The sequence below is a fragment of the Pseudophryne corroboree genome, chromosome 12 (assembly GCF_028390025.1).
Source record: "Pseudophryne corroboree isolate aPseCor3 chromosome 12, aPseCor3.hap2, whole genome shotgun sequence".
NCBI lineage: Eukaryota > Metazoa > Chordata > Amphibia > Anura > Myobatrachidae > Pseudophryne > Pseudophryne corroboree.
This window is the reverse complement of record NC_086455.1, coordinates 66,039,998-66,050,150: the sequence shown is the minus strand read 5'-3', so window position 1 is coordinate 66,050,150 and position 10,153 is coordinate 66,039,998. Positions and strand designations below refer to the sequence as shown.

The following is a 10,153-nucleotide window of genomic DNA, read 5'->3' as shown; positions in this document are numbered from 1 at the left end:
AAAGGTCCACAGGTGGAGGTCATTATTTCACTTGCGATTCTGTGAGGAGACCTGCAAAACATGCACTGTGTGGGGTAATGAGGACCAAGTTTGCAGACCTATGCCCTAGATATATATGTAAAGTAAAGGCGCACAAAAATGTATTGATTAATCGGAATCAGCTGCTGATTTGACACAGTTCACAATTTATTAAAAACTAATAAAACATACTTCTTAGCATATAAAACACTCATTAGGAAAAACCACATGCATAGCAGGGAAGCACAAATGTCCGAAAAGTTTACACATGCATATAAGTAATTAATGTAGAGATTAAATTCTCTTTATGTAATGTTAGTTAATAAGCACATGCAATCGCAGTTAGCTGATAAAAGCAATTACTCAGTTCCTATTTGTGCAATAGAGTAAAAGTTATTTAAGGGACATATACATCACCCTTTTGGTTTTTAAAATCAAAAACTGGGGAGCGCTCCTCCTTAACTTTTGCACGGTCCTGTTTTTCTCCTTCTTGCTCATTTTAACACTGATGTGTATTTCAAATGAGAGCATGTCCACAGATTAGGAGGCACAGGTTAGAGGTGCAAACACATAGGAGGTCACCTTCCTGACAGCCAGAAGCCTTTGTGTAGCTGACACACCATGCGGTGGCTGATGGACAGCGGGAGATGCTCATTCTCTCTCAGTGCACTGTGCGGCGGCTGTGGGGAGCGCGAGGATGCTCAGGGATGGCACGTTGTACTACTTCCGGATTTGGAGCTTCTGGCTTCCGGAATTTGCGTTCCACTTGCGTTCCACCTGCTATGCGGGTCACCTGACGCGTTTCTCCACCCAATCAGACGGCGGTTTCATCATGCCCTAGATGGATGGACAGATCACCACTAGGTGGACAGAGCACTTCTTGTAAGATACACCAGATGACAGACAGAGCACCCCTGGACTGATATACCGGCTCTACAGCAGCCACCATCCCCATGCCCATTGCCACACAACCCAGCACTAAGATGGACACGTCCATTCTGTACACTCTTCACAGCTGGAGTGAAAATGGCGCTGATCACTGGGACCTTTATAGAAAACAAAACCCCACAAGAATCCAACAGCGGGTTGATAACGTCTTGCCACGTTTTGAAACCCCGAGCCAAACTCGGATCCGGACTTGGATCGGGACATTCGGGTGGGTCTGGTTCTTGGAGAAACAGACCCACTCATCTCTTCTCATAACTGCTGAAAACTGCACTCATTTTCAACATCTTCCACCTCACTCCCCAATATTTCCATTAACCTCTCTTAATGTTGCTAAACTGCATCTTAGTCAAACTCTAGAAAGAGCCCTTGAAGAAATAACTCCAGCCAGTGCCATATCAAGGTACTTTAGTGCCTTGGACAGGCACTCCACCACAGTGCATGTGATGACACCATGGGGATGATTCAGACCTGATCGTAGATGTGCTAAATTTAGCACATCTATGATCAGCTTCCCTGACATGTGGGGGGACATGTGCTAGTCCGCCCCACATGTCAGGCCCTGCCCAGTCGCACCAGTACAAAAGCATCGCACAGCGGTGATGCTTTTGTACTTCAGGAGTAACTCCCAGCCAGCGGAGTTCCTGCGCGCTGGCAGGGAGCTACTCGTCGCAGCCCGGGTCACAGTGGCTGCGTGTGACGTCACGCAGCAACCGCGGCCCACCCCCCTAAACGGCGGCTAAATGGGGGCTAAACACCGCCGGCCTGCCACCTCCTGCCCAGCGACCGCTTCTGCCTGTCAATCAGGCAGAGGCGATCACAGGGCTAAGACACCCCTTCACCTTGTGCCCTGGGTAGCAGTACTGGTCATACTGCCAACAGTGTGGCCCTGGCTCCAGCTACTCTCACACTCCACCTTGGCCTCGATGTCAGCCATGGCACAGTACAGTAACATGGCATCTTCAAAAACTTTCTCACAAAGTAGAATGGCACTTGTATATATCTCATACCTTTAATGTTAGTTCCCCAGGCACACTGCTATGTACAGTACCACTCCTATCACACTACTCTGGACACTGCCAAGTAAACATTATTCCAATATCTCATCTCTGCTCAGGCTTCCACCCAAAAATTCTTTATGATACATTTATGTCTCTTCGCACTCTTCACACCCCAAACCCAATGACTACCATCTGAGCCCAAGAGCTTTGAAAAAGTCACGTGACCATGATAAAACCCGATAAGGACTCCATCCCCTTTGCTACTTTCTAACTGGGACCTAACTCTAGCTACGCTGGTCTATATGCAGCCTTATCCGGTGCAGCTATCACAGCGGGACCTAAGGACATGCAGCCCTATCTGGCGCTTCTCTCACAGCGGGATCTAAGAATGCTCGGGTAGCCAGCCTTTCAGTGATTGCTATAGCATTAAATACACATGTTCGGCAAGATACCATCTGGATCTAAACGCCGCGTTTACCTAAAGACTGACGGTTCACAGTTCTGCCTTAAAGCATATAGCATTTAGTGAGTATGCTACAGTTATAAGTGACCCAAATCGTGGAACATTTCATCCCACGGACTCACTTTCAACTAAGTTTTTTGTTCCCAATCACTCCAACCATTATAGCTGTTATAACCATATTGCCGACTCACTAACAGCATGCTTTTTTAAGAGACGTCTTAGTGTGATACTAATTGTTTAACACCCGTTACTATCTTTCCATTCTTCTTAGATACACCGCATCATTGTCCTTTAGTATGTAACGGTTTTGTGAAGCATTTGTCTGTCTATATATTTTTATCAATTGGCTTTTATAAAATGAACCATCAGTACACTTTGCTCCATTAGCTTGGTTTTCAGCGATGACTACTACTTACTTTTAGGAGGGGGGCTGCATCCCATAGATGACAGCTAGGGCTGCGCGCGAATGGCAAGGGTTAGCTCCCTGGCTGCAACTTGCTGTTTTCCATATTTCTGTTTTAGCGGTTTCATACTATGCCCGGATTTATCAAGCCTTTTAGAGTGATAGATAGCACGGTGATAAAGTACCAACCAATCAGCTCCTAACTGTCATTTTTCAAACACAGCCTGTAACATGGCAGTTAGGAGCTGATTGGCTGGTACTTTATCAACGTACTATTTATATACATTATATTGCTTATGTGAATAATCTCCTATATATTTGCCTTAATCTGTGACTCTGTGCTCGTAACGATGGGCGGAGTCACAGAGCTGGGCGGAGTCAACTGCATCTGCTGCAGGGAGCTGCCCCATACCCAGTGCCAGCAGCAGTCAGGTGCAAGACCCTACCTTACAGTATAGGAGGTGAGGATGGCCACTAGCTGCCGGCTGCTGTGCCTGTCCTCCCCCCCCCCCCCCCCCCAATCACCTGTGACAGCGGGCTGTGTGCTGTGCGGGACCCGAAAAGGGGGCGGAGCTACGGCGTCACGAGGAGGCGGAGCTACACGGAATAGAGGGGCGGAGCTACACGGGACCAGACAGCTGAACAATGGTGGAATCAGCATTGCAGTGACGGCCAGCCAGACTTGGTAAGTGGAGGGTGAGAGAGAAATGTGTGTGTGTGTGTGTGTGTGTGTGTGTGTGTGTGTGTGTGTGTGTGTGTGTGTGTGTGTGTGTGTGTATATATGTGTGAATTGTGTGTGTGTGAGGTATGTCTGTGTGTGCGCACTTTATGGACGCCACTGCTGGGGGGGCCATTACATGCAAGGACGCTACTAATATAGGGGGGGCATTACGTATAAGGACGCTACTACTATAGGGGGGCATTACGTATAAGGACGCTACTACTATAGGGGGGGCATTACGTATAAGGACGCTACTACTATAGGGGGGGGATTACGTATAAGGACGCTACTACTATGGGGGGGCATTACGTATAAGGACGCTACTACTACGGGGGGCATTACGTATAAGGACGCTACTACTATAGGGGGGCATTACGTATAAGGACGCTACTACTATGGGGGGCATTACGTATAAGGACGCTACTACTATAGGGGGGGGCATTACGTATAAGGACGCTACTACTATGGGGGGGCATTACGTATAAGGACGCTACTACTATAGGGGGACATTACGTATAAGGAGGCTACTAATACTGGGGGGCATTACATATAAGGACGCTACTACTGGGGGGGCATTATGTATAAGGACTCTATTACTTCTGGGGGGCATTATGTATAAGGACGGTGCTACTACTACTGGGAGGGCATTACATGTAAGGATGCTACTACTACTGGGGGGGCATTATGTATAAGGACGGTACTACTACTGGGGGCACATTATGTATAAGGATGCTACTACTACAGGGGTGGCATTACGTATAAGAACGCTACTATTACTGTTGGGGGGCATTACATATAACTGCTACTACTACTGGGGGGGCATTACGTATAAGGATGCTACTATTACTGTTGTGGGGCATTACATATAACTGCTACTACTACTGGGGGGGCATTATGTATAAGGACACTACTACTATTGGGGGGGCATTATGTATTAGGACGCTACTACTACTGGGGGGGCATTATGTATAAGGATGCTACTACTACTGGGGGGGCATTATGTATAAGGATGCTACTACTACTGGGGGGGCATTATGTATAAGGACGCTACTATTACTGTTGGGGAGCATTACATATAACTGCTACTACTACTGGGGGGGCATTATGTATAAGGACACTACTACTATTGGGGGGGGGCATTACGTATATGGACGCTACTACTATGGGTGGGGCATTACGTATAAGGACGCTACTACTACGGGTGGGGCATTACGTATAAGATGAATAAGATTGTGCTACATTGTGGCGTAATTTTAAATGGGGTACTATTGTGTGGCCATGCCCCTTAGTTGTGAGACCACACCACTTTTCCCGATGCACAACAAAGGAATATGGGAGGGCGCAAAATTCATAGTTTGCAGGGGGGCGCCGAACACCCTAGCACCGGCCCTGGCCACCAGTAGCAAAAGTACACCACGGCCACTGACACTATCTGCAGGGAGGGGAACAGCGCTGATATGGAGGGTACTTGCAGGCAGCGAGTTGCCGCCCGCAGCTCCTCTCCCACCTACACACCATACCTGCCGCCTGACACCCACACCCCAGGGAGAGGGCGCTAGCTCAGGCACCGCTAGATCAGCATCTGCAGCATACAGACAAGGGCTGCCATGCTCAGCGGCAAGCGGTGCGGAGCATGTGCAGCGGGACAGCGCCAGGACGGGACACGCACTAATCAACATTGCTGCTGGGACGGAGCTCCCTCCGTCTGCAGCCTAAGGACGCGCGCCACACCTCTCCAGGGAAACACCATGCCTGCCCGCCCACAGGGCTCCGGACGCTTACCTATGCTCCGCGATCACAGCAGCTGACGCTGCCATGCAGGATGGAGGAATGACACCCGTCAGACGGGGCGGACAGTGTGCGGCGGAACGGGGCCAGGAAGGAATGCTGACCACAACCCATTGCTGCTGGGTCTGAGCTCCCTCCCTCTGCAGTCACCATCTCACAGCAGCAGCCTGGAGGTTAGTGGCCACCACGACCCGCACATCCTTACCTCACACATACCTCACATATACCTCACATATACCTCACATACCTCACACATGAGAGCAAAGGTACACACACTGTGACATCACACCTGTAGCCCACCCCTATATCTGCTAAGTACTCCCCGTCACTATGCCCTGTCACCCTCATCCTGCTCTCTAACTGCCTGTCTGTGTACTGGCCTTCACCCCTCTTACACCATCACCAACCCTCACTAACTACCACAGAGACTATGTGCACTGATATCTGCCCCTCCACCACCTGCAGCGCCCCTGGACCCCTCCCCATCCCCCGCAAACCCCCGCACCTGCCCCTCCACCACCCGTGGCACCCCCACCCACTGCGCCTTTGGACCCCCTACCCCACCCGCAGTGTCTTCCAAACCCCTCCCCCATCTGCAGCAGCCCCTCCCCCATCCGCCACACCCCGCATCTGGCTCTCCCCCGCCCGCTGCACCTTTGGATTCCCTACCCCACCCACGCAGCAGGCCCTTCCCAATCTGCATCGCCTACACCATTCGCAACAGCACCGCACCCGCCACTCCCCCACCCACATTACCCCCGCATCCACCCCTCCCCCACCCACCGCGCCCCCTGGACACCTCCCCCATCCACTGCACACCCGCACCCACCCCTTCCCCATCTGCAGCGCCTTCGGAACCCCTCCTCCATCCGCAACAGCCCTGCAGCTGCCATCCCCCACCTGCGACACCCCTGCTCCTACCCCACCCACAGCGCCTTCATACCCCCTCCCCCATCCGCGGTCCCCACTCCCCAAACCCCTTCCTGTTGCAAGGGACTACGCCCCCTTCACCATCGGACGCCCTATCATTGTGCAATATTCAAACACTAACAAAACTAGGAATGCAGGTAATACTCCATATATTGAACCCCAGAAAGGCGTGCAGGGGTTAAGGGGGCGTAGCCCCTTCCGACGGTGTGAAGAGCGCCCGTAGGGCGCGATGAAGCACCTAGTATAATTTATACTTATTGGTGTCACAATAAGGTGCACATTAGTGCCCAGGATTTTTATTAATCTCTCAGCCAGCAACCTGCTCAGTTCCTTCCCTAAGACCTCTGGCACCTTTGCATCCTCCCCCTCTACTAAGTCTCCTCATGACCCTTTACCCTCACAAATCAGTACAGCTCTGTCTCTTGTGCACATTGCAACCTTAACTAAGTCTGGGGGAGAGGTACTAAGCAGTGAAATGACTGGAGAAGTGAGCCAGTGGCAGTCCATGGCTACCAATCAGCATTGAAATAGCATTTCTAATTTACATACTATAAAATTCTACAGAGCAGCTGATGGGCAACTTCTCCACTGGCTCACAGCTCCACTCTTTTCCCTGATTAGTACATCTTCCCCTCTGTCTCCTATTGCCTCTCTCTGTCTACTGGCGTCTTCCCATTATTGTTCCAGTAAGCAGAGATCCTTTCTATTATGGAAAAAAAAGTCTTACCAAAGATAGGAGGGGGTCTGCGTGCAGCCTCCATTGCAGCCCCCCCTCTCTGGCTCCGAGTAGAGTCTGGCATCATGCAAGAGTTCTAATGCGCATGTACAGGTCTCCGGGAACATGGTGCCCGCATCTTGTTCCCAGGGACATCTCCAGTGCACGTGCGCAAAATCGCTTGGAAAGGGCCACTGTCACTCCAGCAGCTCACCACCCGTGTCCCTCCAGCATCTCCGTGCCACATCTCACCTTGTCTTCATCATGCAGAGTCTGCTCCCTTTCATAACTGTTTACTTCAGCAGTGACATCACATACACAGTGCCAGAAAAGGAAGGCATTGTGACCTGAGGAGGGGACGAACGCTATCTGACAGATACAGCGTGAGTCAGTACCATGAGGGGTGGGCCACAGGCGGAGGCTACCATGGAACCATTAGGACTTGAGGAAGGGGGAGCTGACTGCAGCTCGTCAGTGACACTAGCACCACCTGCATCATCTAATGATGTGGGTGGTGTGGTGGGCTTTTCTGTTGGAATTACTGTGCAGGGCCACGAAAGAGGTGGATCTGGTTCCACCTACCATTACACATGATGGAAATTAGCTCGATCCTATACCCCTCCACTTTAAGCGGGCTGGCGCGGAGCGGAGCTGGAGCTGAGTATAAGTGCCAGCCACAGGACGCTGGGTGGTGAGAGCAATGCTGCAGAACTGTAAGCAGCAGGGTAATGCCAGAGAGCCAAGTGCTGTAGAGGGGCATTGGGACACCGCAACCGGAGACCGGACACTGCCAGGCCTGGTGAGATGCGCAGACACAGTGGCTATCATGATGACTATGAGGAACCATTAAGGGTTGGTCCAGCAAGTGAAACATCTGCTTAAGCAGGGACTGAGTGAGTACATAAGTGACAAAGGGGTCTATTTACTAAGCCTTGGATGGAGATAAAGTGGATGGAGATAAAGTACCAGCCAATCAGCTCCAAACTGTCATTTTTCAAACCCAGCCTGTGACATGGCAGTTAGACTGTGATTGGCTGGTACTGTATCTCTGTCCACTTTATCTCCATCCAAGGCTTAGTACATAGATCCCTAAGTAACCAAATACCGGGCAAGTCTGATACTCCGTTTAAGCCAAGGAACCATTATCACCAGCTATGCAGTTAAAGGGTGCGGAAAGCATAACGCCACGTTCCATAAGCTAAACTCCGCAACGTCACTTTCCACAAACTGAATACCGCAAAGAGGTTATTAAGGCAACCCACTCCACCCAGGGCCGGCTCTACCATTAGGCATCTTTAGGCAGCTGCCTAGGGGCGCCGTCCACTGGAGGGCACCACTGAGTTCATCTAGCAAAAAACTGAAGGATGTCTCTGTATGCGGGTCAGTAATGAACTTACAGATGGGGGGATGGAACACAATAAGGATCATACAAATATATTACGCCAAAATCCCGACAGCCGGCAACCTGAATGTTAGCATGCCGAGGAGGCTTAGGATTAGGCTGCGGAGAGTGAGGGTTAGGGTAAAGGGTAAGGTTAATTCATTTCACTTAAGATGTTGCTATTATAGTGGTCGGCATGCCACAGTTGGTATTCTGACTGGCAGCATCCCATACCAAACCCCAATTAAATATCCCCATAAGACAACATATACAGTAGTATACAGTATATAAAGTATAGTTGGCACTCAAGCACTTTTAAAGTGAAAGTATATTGTGAACAAAGTCACGATTTTTTTTACTTTGTTTACAGTATACTTTATAACTTTAAAAGTCCTTGAGTGTTGTCCCTTTTTTTCTGTATATGTATAATGATGCAACTCACCCCAGCCCACCTTCATCTCCCTTCCAGGAGGTGGTGGTCATGGTCATGGGGTTGCAGGTTAGGGGGCACTAGGCTGAAGCTTTGCCTAGGGTGCACAGAGACTTTGCACCGACCTTTACTCCACCCCACATTGAGACTGTGAGAATATAAGACTGAGTTGACTTACAAGTGCAATGCAGACATTTCTTCTGAAAGACTGTTATTTGTGGCAAGTTTAAGTAAAGCCCTGTGAACAGGAGAGAGACAGAGTTTGCTTCACCCAAAAGACTCTCACTGTTAAGTGAGTTGAATCTGTTAAGAGACACTACAATCCCTGCGCTAGCTACATCCTTTTTGGATAGAACTGTGAACATTTGTCCCTGACATCACTCAGGATTTCCCCGTACAGCTGTGTGCCAATTCCCCCCCAATGACACATTGTGGCACTGCAGAAGTACTACTAAGGTTCCAACGGTTATTGCCAGTGATGATTGTCATACCTTGGCTAGGGATAGCTAGAAAGTTTAGTGTTGATTATTATGAACTAGGTGAATCATTGCGCCCTATGGGCGTTCTTCACAGCGTCGTAAGGGGCTACGCCCCCTTAACCCTTGCACGCTCTTGGGGCATGCAATATTTTTATTATATGGAGTATTACCTCCAATCATAATTGTGTGAGTGGTTAAATATTGCACGGACAAAGGGCGTGCGATGGTTAAGGGGTCATAGCCCCTTGCAACGGCGTGAACATCGCACGCAGGGTCTGAAGAATCACCTAGTAGGTGCTGTGGTTGGGGAAGTGGCGGGTGTGGGGAGACGTGAATGGGGGAGGGGGTCCAGGGGTGCTGCGGGTGGGGGAGGAGCTGGTGTGGTGGTGCTGTGGGTGGGGGAGTGACTTTTGCGTGGGTGCCTCGGGTGGGGGTCCGAAACCACCACAGGTGGGGGAGGAGCAGTTGCAGGGGTGCTGCGGGTGGGGGAGGGGCGGGTGCGGGGGTGCTGCAGGTGGGGCGGGTGCGAAGCCATTAAGGGTGGTGGAGGGGGGGTGGGGTGCCGCGGATGAGTCCCGGGGGTACTGCGAGTGGGGAAGGAGTGGGTAATGCTTTTCCTGCTTCTCCTCCTGGAAGCAGCTAAGCTGCTGTCCTCCCTTTGGCAGTTGCTCTACCAGAGACTCACACAGCAGCCAAGCCGCCAGTCACTATTGTTAGTGCCAGTGTCGCAACGCGCCGCATTACAGGGAAGAAGATGCACTCAATAAACTACAGCTCCCACCAGCCCTTATTGCCAGAATGCTTTGGCGCTTTGGGCTGCTGGGAGCTGTAGTTTATTTAGTGCATCTACTTCCCTGTAATGCAGTGCAGACACCAGCG

General features: G+C 50.6%; 1 long non-coding RNA gene across 1 annotated transcript in view; it reads left to right on the top strand.

Moving 5' to 3' along the window:
• Window positions 1–3,447: 3,447 nt before the first annotated feature.
• LOC134980680 (uncharacterized) overlaps window positions 3,448–10,153 on the top strand; it is a 66,852-nt gene continuing 60,146 nt past the window's right edge. Inside the window, exon 1 of the long non-coding RNA XR_010190458.1 lies at window positions 3,448–3,515. This is a non-coding gene — a long non-coding RNA (uncharacterized LOC134980680). The remainder of the gene's footprint in view (window positions 3,516–10,153) is intronic.